The 16,397-nt window shown below is 37.4% G+C and overlaps 1 pseudogene; it reads left to right on the plus strand.

Moving 5' to 3' along the window:
- Nucleotides 1-1,832: 1,832 nt before the first annotated feature.
- On the plus strand, nucleotides 1,833-3,190 carry LOC149196257 (polyadenylate-binding protein RBP45A pseudogene; annotated as a pseudogene).
- Nucleotides 3,191-16,397: the final 13,207 nt, after the last annotated feature.

The raw sequence follows: 16,397 nt of genomic DNA on the forward strand, positions 1-16,397 counted from the left end.
TAAATTTTAACTAAATTTTAAATTATAATTATTATAAACATAATTAATGTGTGAGTTAAGCAATATTCTTAATCATGGAGATTCACCTCCATCTTACCATGGAAATCTTTAACTTGTAAATATATTTTGTTACAATGCCATGGGCCAATACCATGACTTATCAACACCATATACCCAACATAGTAATTGTTGATATGACATATTTTTTAATTAATTAATTTTAGATAAATTAATTAAAAGAGCATAACTAAATATGAATATTCCAACATATTCCATGGAGCTTAATTCTCTATCATCCACCTAATATTTACTAATAATTATATTACAATTTTGGAAGGTCTATCTAGAAATAGACATGTCTATTGGCTTAGAAATTTTTTATTTTCAATTACTTTCTCTATATAAAGTTGATGTAAAATTAAGATACAAATTGAAATGTTTTATGTATGCTTCAAGTTGAAAGATTTTTTATTTTATTTTATTTCTATTATTTATTTTTTATATTTTTTTAATGGAAATAATATTTTATTATTTCTAAATACAATATTAAAGGACAAGATTTCCTGACATACTAACCACCCTATATGTAGGTGATTATATATTTACTAATAATTATATTGATGTGAATTTTTCAATTTTTGGAGTATAGAAATTTATTTCTAGAATCATAGGCTTTGGTTTGGTACCTTGGAGTGTGGATATTAAGACTCTTTTTGATAACTTTAATAAGAAAATATTAATCAAGTTTATTCTAGACACTGAATTTTATTATAATATGTAATGTAATAATTTTAATAGGAGTATATTGTAATGTAATAATTTTAATAGGAGTATATTGTCAAGTATTGTCGTGATCAAAGTGACTCCGAAAATGTAAAAATCTAGTAGTGTAAATGGTATGCTATATGTTGATAGGTGAGAACACCCCACAAGTGTCATGTATCATAACATCAACATTAATGAAATTCAATATTAAAAATGACAATCTTATTGTAACAAGATACTGCATATTATACTATGTTTATCATTATTAAGGATCTAGTCTTATATAAAATTATACACAATAATATTATCTATTCTCTCAAAAATCATATATATTTTAAGAAGATTATATTAATTATAATATTCACCACCCTTAAAAAAAAAAAGCTCAATAATTTCTAACATTATTCGAAATAAGTGACATGCTTATTATAAACCTAATTGAGAAATATTGAGCCATAGAGATTGCTTACTACAAAAATATCAAATTCTTGTAAAGGCACGATCATAAATAAGAATCTCATTTCCATTGTTTAACGTTTTCTTTAAATTAATACATTTAACTTCAACAAACCCAAACAAAAGGAAGCATCCACATTTTGATAGTACAAGCCAGGCCCGGACTGGTAAAGGCGAATATATATAGAACCTACACATCTTCTATTACCAACATACAGTCTTACTTTCTTGTATTCCTTTCGAGCATATAAGTGGACAGAAGCTGCTCTCTGAAAAAAATAAGTGGACAGAAGCTGTAGCTCTCTAAAGTCTGGATTAAAACCTGCCCAGCCTTCATAGAATTTTTGCGTACCTTTCGAGTTGCCATAGATTTCCTGCAGTGCGCTGTGTCCGGGAGATTTTTCTGGCATTCTTTTAAATATTTCAGAATGATGCAGCCAGATCCCACTGCAGAGCCCACGATCGATTCCCATCAGCAAAAATATCAAGAACAATTGATGATGCCTCAACAACCCCAACCTCAACCTCAGGTTATGGTGCAGCAATCCCGGCAAGTAGTGAACTCGGCCGACGATATTAGTACCCTCTGGATCGGAGGTTTGCAGCATTGGATGGATGAGAATTATCTGCACGAATGTTTTGCTTCTACCCAAGACCTTCTTTCCTTGAGATCATACGCAATAAGCAGACTGGAAATTCAGAGGGTTATGGCTTCTTGGATTTTGCAACCAATGCAACAGCCCAGATGGTTCTCCAAAATTACAATGGTGTAGAGATGCCCAGGGCTGAACAATTTTACAGGCTAAATTGGGCAACGAATACCGGTGGAGAAAATCGTTCTGAATATTTTACTATATTAGTGGGAGATTTGGCATCCGATGACACAAATGAGCTGCTGCGAGAGACCTTCAGAGCCAGATACCCATCTATAAAAGAAGCAAAGGTCATTACTGATAGGGTTACAGGCCGTTCAAAAGGATATGGGTTTGTAACATTTGGGGATGGGAATGAGCAGGCTAGGGCTATAACAGAAATGAATGGAATATGTTTTTCCTCCAGACCTATGCGAATAGCTCCTGCCATAACAAAGCAAACTATTGTTTATCAGCAACCCTATCCTCCTCAAGTGGTCGAGTTGGACCCGGAGAATGATCCAAACAATACTAGTCTGTTTGTTGGTGGCTTAGATCCCAATGTGACAGTGGAAATGCTGATGGAGACATTTGGCCAGTATGGTGAGCTTGTGCATGCAAAGAAACCTTTCGTCAAGCGGTGTGGATTTGTCCAGTTTAGCAACAGGGCATCTGCAGAGTTAGCATTGCAAATGTTACATGGTACAGTTCTTGGTCAGAGACCAATTAGGATTTCTTGGGGAAGAAACAAACAAGTGCAGCAACCCTATCCTCCTCAAGTGGTCGAGTTGGACCCAGAGAATGATCCAAACAATACTACTCTGTTTGTTGGTGGCTTAGATCCCAATGTGACAGTGGAAATGCTGATGGAGACATTTGGCCAGTGTGGTGAGCTTGTGCATGCAAATATACCTTTCGGCAAGCGGTGTGGATTTGTCCAGTTTAGCAACAGGGAATCTGCAGAGTTAGCATTGCAAATGTTACATGGTACAGTTCTTGGTCAGAGACCAATTAGGCTTTCTTGGGGAAGAAACAAACAAGTGCAGCATGCAGGGCCTTTTCAAACACAGCAACCAAATCCAAGTCATTGGAATGGGGCATATTATGGTGATGGACAAGGATACAATGTTGGTTATGGTTATGTCACACAGCCTCAACAAACAAATCCAAATCCATGGAGTGGGATTTATTATGGTGGTATCCAAGGATCCAATGTTGATTATAGTTATGCCACACAACCATATAATGCTGGTTATGCTTATGCAACGCAACCTCAAGACGCAAATATGTTCATTAATATCGCTCCAAATGCAAACTATCAGCAGCATCCACAGTAAATTAGTTTCAGTTAAAGCAGCAACAGGGCATCTGCACAATTAGCATTGCAAATGTTACATGGTACAGTTCTTGGTCAGAGACCAATTCGGCTTTCTTGGAAAAGAAATAAACAAGTGCAGCGTGCAGGGTCTTTTCAAACACAGCAACCAGATCCAAATCAATGGAACGGGGCATATTATGGTGGTGGACAAGGATACAATGGTGGTTATGGTTATGTCACACAGCCTCAACAAACAGGTCCAAATCCATGGAGTGGGATTTATTTTGGTGGTATCCAAGGATCCAATGCTGATTATAGTTATTCCACACAACCAAATAATGCTGCTTATGCTTATGTGGAGTGATTGTGCCACGAAGATATCTCAACAGATTCTTGGCACCAATCCAATATGAGTGGTGAGGCTCAACCATATGTTGACTCAACGTGTTGACTACAAAACATATATCCGGACAAGAGTTCACCAAGAACATCAATGCTCCAATGAGTTGACGATACTCAATTGCATTTCCTAAAACGGGTCTGGCAGCACTACTGCTTAACTTCTTGAAGTCAAGCTCCATCAGGGTAGTCATGAGCTTGTAGTCCACCATATCGAATCTCTCCAATATCTTCACCACATATTTTCCTTGAGATAGGAAAATCTCCCCTGGCTTCTGCCAGACTTCTAGTCCTAGGAAACAGTGCATCAGTCCTAGGTCCTTCCTCTCAAATTCAAAAGCCAACTCCCTCTTACATTTGTGAATGAGCAGGTCTGCACTTGTTAGAAAGAGGTCGTCAACATACAACACCAGTATGAGAGGATTGTCATCTTCAACAATAAAGTAAAGGGTCGAGTCAGCTTCACTCCTAGTGAATCCCAACTTCATCAAGTAGCTATCGATCCTCATACCACGCTCAGGGTTCTTGCTACAGCCCATAGACAACCTTCTTCAACCTACACACATGAGATTCTTGATCATGAATCTCAAATCCTTCGGGTTGCTCCACATAGACCTCCTCTTTGATCGAACCATGCAAGAACGCGGTCTTGACATCCATCTGATGTAGCTTCCATCCTTGCGAAGCAGCAAGGGCTATGATCGAGGGGATGGTGGTATATCTGGAAACAAGTGGAAATATCTCGTCATAGTCTATATCTTCCTTCTAAGAGAAGCCACGAGTGACAAAACGAGCCTTATACATTTCCACACTTCCATCAACTGCCTGCTTTATCTTGTAAAGCCATTTTGAAGTGACAACTACTTTGTCCTGGGGTTTGGGGACCACATCCCAGACATCATTTTTCATGATGGACTCATATTCCTCAATCATAACATCCTTCCATGCTTGATGCTTGACAACTTTTGCGAATGACGAAGGTTCATTTTGGATGATCATGCTCATGATGGTTAAGTATTCCTGATACCTAGTCGATTTCTTACTTTCCCGGAAGGTTCTCCTGGGTGCAACGTGCCCTTCAGCATCATCAAGTGTCCCCCTAAGCCATGAAGGCCTCTTCCTAGAAGAGGAAGGTTATTACGAAGGGGGATTGATAGGATCCATAGGTTCTTCCACATCGGGCATCGTCTCATCCTCCTTTTCCTTTGGTTCCCTGGTGTCAGCTTCTTTAGATCCCCTTTGAGTAGGAATATTGTCAACTTTGCTAAGAGCCATATCTTCGTCAAAGGTGACATCATGGCTAATCTCGATTTCCCTTTGACCAGCCACATAAATTATATAGCCCTTAGTGTTTTCGCTATAGCTCGCGAAGATTCCTTTCTTTCTAGATGCACCCAATTTATTCCTCTTCTCCTTTGGCACATGGAAATATATCGGACTTCCAAAAATTCTAAAATGAGATACGTCAGGTTTCTTACCAGTGAACATCTCTTCGGGATTCTTGGAACCCAATGCTTGATGAGGGCATCGGTTTTGCACATATACGAAGATATTCGCATCTTCAGCCCATAGAAACTTCAGAAGTCTTTGATCGTGAAGCATAGCACAGACAACTTCCATAATCGTACGATTATTCCTTTCCACCAAACCATTCTGCTTAGGAGTATATGATGTTTTAGTCTCCCTCTTAATGCCAACCTCATTGTAAAAGTCATGGAACTCATTGGATTCATACTCAGTCCCATTGTCAGTCCTTAAGATCTTGATCTTCTTTATAGTTTGATTCTCGATCAAGGCTTTGAAGTGACGAAACCAAGTGAACACTTCATCCTTCTTTTTTAAGAAGTATATCCAAGTCTTGTGAGAATAATCATCTATAAAAGTGAGGTAATATAAATATCCTCCCAAAGAGTTCATAGGCATCATACCAGATATGTCTGAGTGAACCAACTGCAATATATCAAAGATCTTGCTTTGGATTGAGGCGAATGGTCCTCTTTTGAGTTTTCCTTCGGCACATCCAAGCATACACCTTCTTGCTCTACTCGGAACTCAAGCATCCCTGTCATCATTTGTTTTTCATTGGGTAGAGCTTTATAATGAAGGTGAGCAAACCTTTGATGCCATAGTTCGGAATGAAGTGATGTATCACAAGACATGACACCCAGCGGACTTCCTCCGACATGATATAATGAATCGACTCGAAACCCAAGAGTGAAAGCTTCCTTAAAATTCTTTTTCCATACATGTACCTTTCCATCAATGAAGGTTACCTTGTAGCCTTTATACTCCATTGCCGAAACAGACACCAGGGTCTTTTTGAGATAAGGTACATATAGGACTTCTTGCAAATGAATTGTATTACCCTAATTCAATTGAAGAGTGACATTCCCTACGCCTTTCATGGGATATTTTGTGTTGTCCCCAAGAAAATTTCTAGGTTGGTCTCCTTTTCAATCATATTGGAGAGAGCTTCTTTGTAACCAGTGAAGTGCCTTGAGGCACCACTATCAATAAGCCAATTTCCCAGCGAGTCCGTGGGAGCAGTAGTAGAGAGGGCTGCTAGTAGACAATATTCATCTTGCTTATTGTTAACAACATTAGATTCATACCTGGAGTTTCTTGCCTTCTTGAAGGGTTGTCCTCTTCCTTGATTTCTGACATTTCTTTTACCTCTGCCATTGGACGTGCCATTCCTTTGATTTCCTTGAGAGTCAAAATCATGGTGTGGGTCCCTTTTATCAGGGCACTCCCTCGCATAGTGGCCCATTTTGTTGCAATTGTAATATCGACCTTTTCTTCCACCCTTTGGTCCAGCCTTTCCTTTGGATTTAGCCCCAAAATTGTTTCTTCTTTTAGCATGAGAAGAAAAGGAAGAGGGATGACCTTTAAGTATGGGCATTTCTTGCTCTTCCATCCTTTTCTCTTCTTGAAAACATCTAGCCATCAATTCCTCAAATCCTGGGATGACATTATTGTTGAGAAGAGTAGTCTTGAATATATATCATTTAGGTGGAAGTCATCCAAGGGTTATGATAGTCATTTCCTTGTCAGGAACTACTTCCCCAATAGATAGGAGATCATTCTTGATCTTGGTGATCCTTAAGAAATATGCTTGCATACTCTCATCTTTGCCCTTCTTAATTTCCTTCAACTTATTTCTAAGGAACAGAACTTGATTTGCATCTTTAACTTTAAATAAACTCACCAATCTATCGTAGATTTCCTTGGAGGTTGTCAGCTCGGAAACATAGGCCACCAAGCGCTTGTCGAGAGAGTCTCGGATGATATTCCTTCCTTTGACTTCTCCCTTGGACCACTTGCTTTTGGCAGCAGCGAATGCATTTGATGGAGGCACAACAATATTTCCTCTCACATGGTCCAACACTTCCTGATCTTCTAAAGTCAGATCGAGAGACATCTTCCATCCGTGATAGTTAGAATTCTCATGGAGCTCGTCTTCGGCGGGGAAGAGTGTTGAGGGCCCCATGAAGTTTTTAGGATAGCCTTGCCAACCTTCTCTTCAGTGATTGCTCTTACTCTTGCTCTTGCTTGGGCTTTTTCCTCACCTTGTTGCAATTGTAATATCGACCTTTTCTTCCACCCTTTGGTCCAGCCTTTCCTTTGGATTTAGCCCCAAAATTGTTTCTTCTTTTAGCATGAGAAGAAAAGGAAGAGGGATGACCTTTAAGTATGGGAATTTCTTGCTCTTCCATCCTTTTCTCTTCTTGAAAACATCTAGCCATCAATTCCTCAAATCCTGGGATGACATTATTGTTGAGAAGAGTAGTCTTGAATATATATCATTTAGGTGGAAGTCATCCAAGGGTTATGATAGTCATTTCCTTGTCAGGAACTACTTCCCCAATAGATAGGAGATCATTCTTGATCTTGGTGATCCTTAAGAAATATGCTTGCATACTCTCATCTTTGCCCTTCTTAATTTCCTTCAACTTATTTCTAAGGAACAGAACTTGATTTGCATCTTTAACTTTAAATAAACTCACCAATCTATCGTAGATTTCCTTGGAGGTTGTTAGCTCGGAAACATAGGCCACCAAGCGCTTGTCGAGAGAGTCTCGGATGATATTCCTTCCTTTGACTTCTCCCTTGGACCACTTGCTTTTGGCAGCAGCGGATGCATTTGATGGAGGCACAAAAATATTTCCTCTCACATGGTCCAACACTTCCTGATCTTCTAAAGTCAGATCGAGAGACATCTTCCATCCGTGATAGTTAGAATTCTCAGGGAGCTCGTCTTCGGCGGGGAAGAGTGTTGAGGGCCCCATGAAGTTTTTAGGATAGCCTTGCCAACCTTCTCTTCAGTGATTGCTCTTACTCTTGCTCTTGCTTGGGCTTTTTCCTCACCTTAGCTCTGATACCATGTTAAATTATGGTATGTTCTATGCTTAGAGTTAGAGCAGTTTACTTCTTTTCTTCTTATTAGCCATAGATTAGCAATCACATATACATTAAGTAAAGTGCAGATACAACATTAAACGATCAAAAGAAAACAAGCCAAGAAAAGAAACACAAGATGTGGCGGCAAGCCAGGGACAAAACCCAATGTGGGGAAACCCTTTGATCAAATCTTCTTTTATCTTCAATAATTCAGCAAAGAGAAATAGTACAAAATCAAAATTCTGGAAATTTATATCAGCAGCAACAAACCCTAGATTAGCAAAGTCAAACTTTGCCAAACAAGTTGAAATTGACCTCCAATATGCATGGTCAATTTTTGGTCAACTAGCCCTCGAACAGCGTGAAGAAACAACCCTTGAACAGCCCCAGAAACACAGTCAAACTACTGCCTAAAACTCGGGCAGTCAATGTTGGTCAAACCAGAGGTCAGATTGCCTTGGTTTTTATGCCAAAATCTGTGGCCTTCCTAGGAGAGGCAGCCACACCAAAACTGCACCCTTGATGAGTCAACGCAGGTCAAAGATGCCTTCTGCTACCTCAGTCAAACTCGGTCAACGCAGTCAACAATTTTTGCGTCCTCTTTCCTGTGTCCTCTTTCAGCGTGCATCTTCGTGCTTCCCACGTGTGAGAGATCCTCTTCCTTGTGTATACTCAATCATACAAGGAGAGAGAGAAGAATGAGAGATAATGAGATGATTTGAAATGAATGAATCTCACTTGTATTTATATTATTTGTGCCACACATTTAGTTGCTAGCCGACCTTGACGATTTTTCAAGTAATTACAAATAAATTCATATCTCCATAAATACTTGTCAGAATTGGATGATATTTAGATCAATCCCACACCTCTTGACAAGAGAAATCTAGGAAAAATATCAGTTGCCATAAATGAGGTGACCCACATGGAGTTTGTCCCTAGTTGGCAATTTTAACAGTATGGCATGCCTTATAATGAATTGTCTTGTAAATGAAAAAGAATGCATAAAAATGCATACATAAAATGTATGAAAATAGGTGATATTGAAAAATGTTTTTCCTGTGAAGAAAAATTCATTCATCGTGTTGATAATTTGATACTAATCTTATGAAATTACATTAAAATAGGTCATGATACCTTCTAAAAATCATAATGTTAGTTAAAGTTCATATCTTTAGATTAATTATGAACATTATGCACTTTATCCTTATGAAATTACATGAAATCAAGGCATTGTAGAAAATGCATGCCCTATTAGGGAAAAATGTATACCCTCAAGTGAAAATGCATGTAATGATTTTTATACTTGTTAAGGTAGAATATGCACCCTTTGCTAAGGATAAAGGATACCTACACTATATAAATGCAAGAATGATGAAGAATTGTTGGCACTCATTCAAAAGTTGTAGCAAGATCCCTGTACATTTGATAAATTTAGCTAGAAACATGATTCATTATGGTACAAAGATCTCTTATACCTTTGTAAGAATTCCCAACCTAAATGAAAGATTCTTCTGGAATTACACACCTCTACCTTAGGAGGGTACTTAGGATTTTTAAAAACTCACTGTGGGGTTAAGAAGGATTTTTTTTGGGATGGCCTTAACTATGATATTCAAAAGTTTGTGGCGGAACATTTGGTTTTCCAACAAAATAAAGTTGATACAATTAACACCCCGAGTCTGTTACAACATTTATCCATTCCAAGTCAACGTTGGGAGGAGTTTTTAATGGATTTTATCACAGGTTTACCCAAGCCCAAAGGAAAGAGTGTCATCATGGTGGTAGTTGATAGAATTACCAAGTATGCACACTTTTGTGCATTATCTCATCCATTTAAATCTAATACAGTTGTTATTGCATTTATGAAAAAAATTCAAAAGCTACTTGGAAACCCAGAGGTTATTGTAAGCAACAAAGATCCCATTTTCACATGGAATTTTTGGATGAAATTATTTTCTTGTCTAGGTACTCAATTAGTTCATAACTCATCTTATCATCCTCAATCTGATGGGAAAACTGAGGTAGTGATTAAATGTTTGGAAGGATATCTTCATTGCTTTGTATCTGATAAACAAACACAATGGGTGAAGTGGTTACCTCTAGTTGATTGGTGGTATAATACTTCCTTCCATACTACAGCAAAAATGACCTCATCTATGGCACTTTATGGATATCATACATCATCCATTACATCACCTTTAAGAGAAAAAGATAAGGCTCAAGTAGTGGAAGATCACATCGAGCATCAACAACAAGTTCTCCAACTCTTAAAGGATAACCTCACTTTGGAACAAAATAGAATGAAACAACAGACAAATCAACATTGCAACGAAAGAAGTTTTGATGTAGGTGACTAGGTATTTTTACGACTACAGCTATATGAGCAAATGTTCCTCAAGCAACCTAAGAAGGATAATAAATTATCACCCAAGTAATATGGTCCTTACAAAGTGTTGCAAAAGATTGGTACTATGGCATACAAATTGGAGCTTCCCGCATCTTCCCGAGTGCACCCAATTTTCCATGTTTCATGCTTAAAGAAGGTTATAGGTGACAAGATCCCACTTCAAACAATATTGCCAGAACTTGACGAGGAAGGAAAATTCATATTGGAACTATGAAATTGATCAATTTCAAAATATCTCATAAAGTGGAAGAACTTGCTCGCTAAAGATTCCACATGGGAGGATGATAATTTTATACAAAAGCATCCAAAACTACTCAAGCGTTAAGGACAACACTTTTTTGAAGGAGAGGGGCGTGTTAGGTCCCTATAATATTAGTGTATTCCCTCATTGTTATTGTTAGTGTAGCCCCCTTATTTTTAATGTTGTTCCGATGTAGTCCCCATATTGTTATTATTGTGCCCCATAGAAGCCCACTATTGTTTTTGTTGTGCGCTTACATTATTATTGTTATGTCGGTTCTAATTATATTCTGGCCTCGTAGACTCCTATATATAAAATGGAGGTTTTTTCATTTGAATCATCGAATAATTGTTCATTTGTGTAATGTAAATTAGGTTTCCCCCTCAAAGAGGCTAATTTTGAATTCGTCGATCTATCTCTTCTTCTATTTTGTGAGCTGGTTGAATAACATATTTGGTTCAGCCAATTTATTGTCACATGGTACATGGAAGTCTCAGACCTCATTTCATTTTGAATATGTTAATAAGATATTATTTGTTCTTGTATTGATGGGTAAATATACTTTATTATATGTTGTTTTTATGGCTAATACATTCTTGCTATTTATGTTGGTTATATGTTGGTTATGAGCATGTTTTATGACAAACTTGATGTATGGCTCCCATCATGTTTTGATTTGAAAATGAATGAACAATAAGCATATAACCTAATAGATGATAATGAAACTAATGTGATAAGGCATTAGTGCTTCTTAGCAATTTTCATATAAGTATGATACCCCTATGTTCAAATATGTTGATATGACCTGTCGATTGCATACTTGTGACATGTTTGACAAAATGTTTGTCATGGCTAGTAGGGGTCTATTCAAGTATTTGTTCAAGTGTTTGTATTAGTATCATTATTTTGATTTTATGTTTCATTTCTATAAGTTTAATGAAGTTTTGGGCAGTGGCCTGAGATCTAGCCCTGAAAAAGTTGCACAAAATCTGGGGTCATATGCTCAGAATTAGCTGAAAAAGTTCCCATAGATTCCCATGTCATGGGAGCGATTGAGGTTCTAGGTCAGTAAAATTTCAAGTTACCTCAAGGGTTGGTCACCTAGAAGGGTTGGTTGGCTCCTGAACATGTGTAGAAGGTCATATTGGTTGTGTTTTATCCGTTCCACTTCCTTAACTATACATGGTGATTTGAATCAAATCATAGTAGCCTCTCGTCACATGTTTACCCCAACATACCAATTAAATTGGGTAAATGTGGGAGGAGGTGGTTACAAGACCCTTATCTTGAGACCTCGGGGTCTCGAATGTTGGGGAACCCATGAGGTGTGCATGAGTGTGATAAGCCAAGAGATGGATAGATTCCTTAATAGTTAACATAAAGGAATCCCCATCTTAGGCCCGAGGCATCAAGGCCAAAAATTTCCAAAAGGGGCGAAAATATTTACAAAGGGAAAGTTTAATTTTGCACTAAATGTCGAGACAATTGGGACCCACACTAAGTTGTGCGATGATGTGGACCTAGGTTGACATGGCACCATGGTGGTATTCAATATGGAAAGCATAATTAAACTTATTAGAGGATCAAGGGGCCCAAAAATTAGTGACACACTGTTCTCTTGGAGGAAGCCACATGGATGCATTGATGTTGGGATGATGTCATCTCGGGTCTCAGGACCTTGGAAGATTTGTGGAGAGAGCATATTGAGTAGAGGGAAAGGTTGATGCAAGGCAAGATACAAAGCCCTCCCATTAACTAATGTGGAAATTTCCATCTCACACTAGAGAAATGAGAGGTGTCATGGTTCCAGGAGGGGTGAAACACTGATTGGGGATCCCACCTCTCTTCGTACCTCATGGGGGTACCCCCCCTCTCACACTATCAATTTCACTTGGTGGAAGGTATGTTGTTGATTAGAGAGTATGAAAACTAAAATGGAACTACAACTGAGGACCCTTGACCCCCTTGACGTCATGAGGAGGACCTCCCCACAAGGGTGGATGGCTGCCACATGGCAGCATAATGATGGCATGGCAAGCGTTTAATGGACTAACTTCAAATGGTCATATCTTGTGATTTGAATGTCAAATTTAAAGAAAAAAATATCGTTAGAAAGTTATCGATGAGCCAAACACAATGGTGATTTTTTTTAGTTTTGAGGAGTTTGAAAAAATAGGAAATTGTAAGACCCCATTTCCATGATATGACTTTAGAGGTTGGGTCAATGTCATTGATACTTTCTTCTATCCTTAGTGTGGGCTATGAGGTGGATGGGGGTTGTTCCATTTCCATGACCTTCACTAGCTAAGGCTGCACTTTCTTTCTTATCAATGATCTTTTTTGGGCCATTTATACTTGTCTTTCCTACTTCCTTTAACTTCTAATAACTTTTAAAATTAGGCCTCCATTTTGCTTGCTCATAACATTTCTTAAATTTCTTCATAGCATAATCCAAAGATTGTGGTTCATAAAACTCAATGCAGTCGCTAAATGACATAGGAAACTCATCAATAAATAATTGAAGTTTTGCCTTATCATCCTCGATATATGGAACATATCTCAATGGCTTAAGAAGTATGGTAATATACTCTTCATCTAATAGTTGTACCAATTTCAGCTCATAAAAATCCTTTGCCTTGCTATCATAATATTTGTCTGATAAATATTTTTCTTCGAAGAGCTTCTCAAACTCATTCCAATTCAGTCTTTCTTCTATAATTCCTTTAACATTTTTCAAATCCTCCCACCATATATCTTCTCTTCCTTTCAGGCTATAGGCGACTATCTTTTCCTTCATGTTCTCAAAATAGTCATGAATTTTGAAGAACTTCTTCATCCCAAGCAACCAAGCTTTTTCATCTTCAGATTTTTTCACCTCCCCATTAAATGTAAGTGGTTTGGCTTTCTTGAATTCTTCAAGCATATAGTATCTTCCCCTCTTTCTCTGATGATAATGATGAGAATAATGGAAATAAGTATGATGATAGTGATAATGATGCCCCCAAGTGGAAGAACTATAATTCCTACCAGAATGATGCCCATAAGTGTTGGTTCTTCCTTTTGGGGTGCTTAATGGTGTATTTACATTCATATTATCTTCACTTTCCCTTATGTGCCTCTTCCTGGACCTGCTACCATCTTCCCCATTTATTCTCTCTTCTGATTCTGAAAGGTTCAAATTTTCTCTATAGCTGGCCCCCAACTCACGTTTCTTCTGTATCTGTAAGTCTGAGAAGATTTACAGTATGATTTCATTCACCTTAGCTTGCCTCACTTGAGCCTTTACCAACCTATCATTATTTTCTTTGAAGTTTCTTATCTTAGCCTTCAAGCTTCTCAAGGTATCCAACCGTTTAAGAGAGTTTGCTCCTCCCCTATTTCCCACTAATTTTTATTCCTCATCCATTCCCACCTCTTCGTATCCATATTGTGAACTATTGGAGCTATACTGAACCATTCTTATCCTCATCCTTTAATTCTTTACGATTCTTTGCTACTTGTGATTTGTTGTCATCCACACACAATTGTTAGGTGCATAATATCATAATCAAATAAAATAATCACGACCATGAAATTTTTCTCATGAAGCTACCATATTAATCTAGCTATAATAAAATAGGCCATGTTAACACATCAATATTAATCCAAATCAGGCTACAAGCATTATCCCATCTGTATGCACAATTATCAAATATCTATATATCAGCCAAGACAATTGGTTTGTTCATCAGTCAACAATAAAATATTCTTAATCATCAGCATTATGTTGCATGTGAAATCATGATGTAAACATATATTAATCATGCATGCAATCAATCAAATTCAAATTGGCTTTTAACACCTAAATATTTGTTTAGTTAATTTTCTAAAAATCGTTATGAAATCCCGTGTGGGAACTTTGTTGCTAGATTTCTCATGATAAAGCCCATTCACATAATGCATACAATTACAAGGGACGAAAACATGCCTTGTTCACTTCAGTCCTGCAAGATGAATAAGCACACTAACACCATGCCAACTAGTTCAGCGATGTGACATACAACCAACAAGATTGTAAATCATTCCTGTACATTTGCTACTGTACAATCACTTAAATTAGGGAAACTCCAACATTATCATAGTTAAATAAATCCCCGCAACAACATATTAGTGTATGGCCATTAACCTAATGAATGTTGTAAAACGTAACTAGGTTCGGTCTTCATAATGACATGTAATTATGATCTTTGTTAATGATGAAAAGAAGAGAATAAATTTATTTGTGTAATGACTTGCTTCATGGGTTTCATGAGAAAGAGATTTTATTTTTTAGTGGCTCCCATTGAGAGCCTTAGGATTTATCATTGAGTCAAAGGATCAATGTCATGTATGAAGAGCTCTTCTTAAACATGTGACAAGTGTCTATGAGTCTATACATCCCTCCAAAGACAAGTACAAAGCTCTCTCTTCATGTCGGCTTTAAGATAAGATGAAAAACTCAGGGCAACTTCCCATTATGGAGACACAACTATTCATAAGTATAGCTTGGCTTAATATGATAGACAACCCACTATAAATAGAAACCTCAACCCAGTCAATAAAAATAGAAATTTAGACATCCTTCTCTGAGTTTTTCGGATGACTATGATGGAATACAAGTTTGGGTTATCTCTGATTTGCATAACCATTTCCGTGAAGGCCATATTTTGGTGAAGGATATAATTTAGTGAGAGGTAGGGTTATCTTCATAACAACTCAATTACAAGATTTGGGAGAGATAATCTTCATTGTTCTAAATGCACTAACTGATGAAAAATGTAATAAATGTCTATGAGGATAATAAATTTATCCCATTCAACAACTTACGGTTTCTATGCAAGATAGAAGATGATAGGTTGAGGGAAAAAGTGTTGAAGGATAAAATGAAAGGGCTCAAACTGTTTTTCGAGAGGAAAGAAAGAAAATAGCAGAGATTCAATCTTGTAAGCATTACAGGAAATATTGTCCTAAACGCAAGAGGGGAAATAATAAGAAATATAGAGAAGAAGTCCATTTCAACGAAGAAGTGGAGAAAGTTTAAAGAAGGAAGTCGAAGGAAGAGGAAAAGCACTATAAGTAAGAGCTCACGACATCACCATAAGAAACATGAAGGATGTTTGATAGTCAACTATGAAGGATATAGCTCTTGGTGACCTCATTGAAAGATCAAATAAAGAAGTCATCCAAGACAAGTCTCATCATACATCAATCAAAAGGAAACATCTACTGGATATGTGAGATCCTCAATATTCTCTAATGGAATCCTCATCGGAGGATTCACCAATCTAGAGAGGAAGAAAATGTTTCATTAAGAACTCCTACTTGTGGAATTCATGGGATAATGGTATGATGACATAAGAGTTAAGGCAGATCATGGGGTTGAAGATATTTTCAATCAAGGAAGTTGTTGAAAGAAGCCTAGAAGACCTAAAGGTAAATGAGGTATGTATGCTTATATTCGATTTTATAAAGTCATGTTGTATGGTTGCAGGTAACGTGGATCACTTCTCTATCTTGAGAAGCATGATCAAAGGAAAGGAATCTCCTCTTATGAAGGGTATGTCCTCATATGAAGTATGAGGTGGTTGTATACAATCAAGGAACTTTGATTGGAAGCTCCTAGGAAAGAAATGTGTGAATAAGGGAAGGAAGAGATCATGAATTTATGCAACTATGGTAAAGGAAGTCAACATCTGAAGGAACAAGAATATTTGACTATGATATCTCCTAGATAGATATGAAGACTCTAATTAAAGT

The sequence above is a fragment of the Pinus tabuliformis genome, chromosome 2_2, assembly GCF_031772625.1.
Source record: "Pinus tabuliformis cultivar Carrire ecotype Pingquan chromosome 2_2, CPIR1, whole genome shotgun sequence".
Taxonomy (NCBI): domain Eukaryota; kingdom Viridiplantae; phylum Streptophyta; class Pinopsida; order Pinales; family Pinaceae; genus Pinus; species Pinus tabuliformis.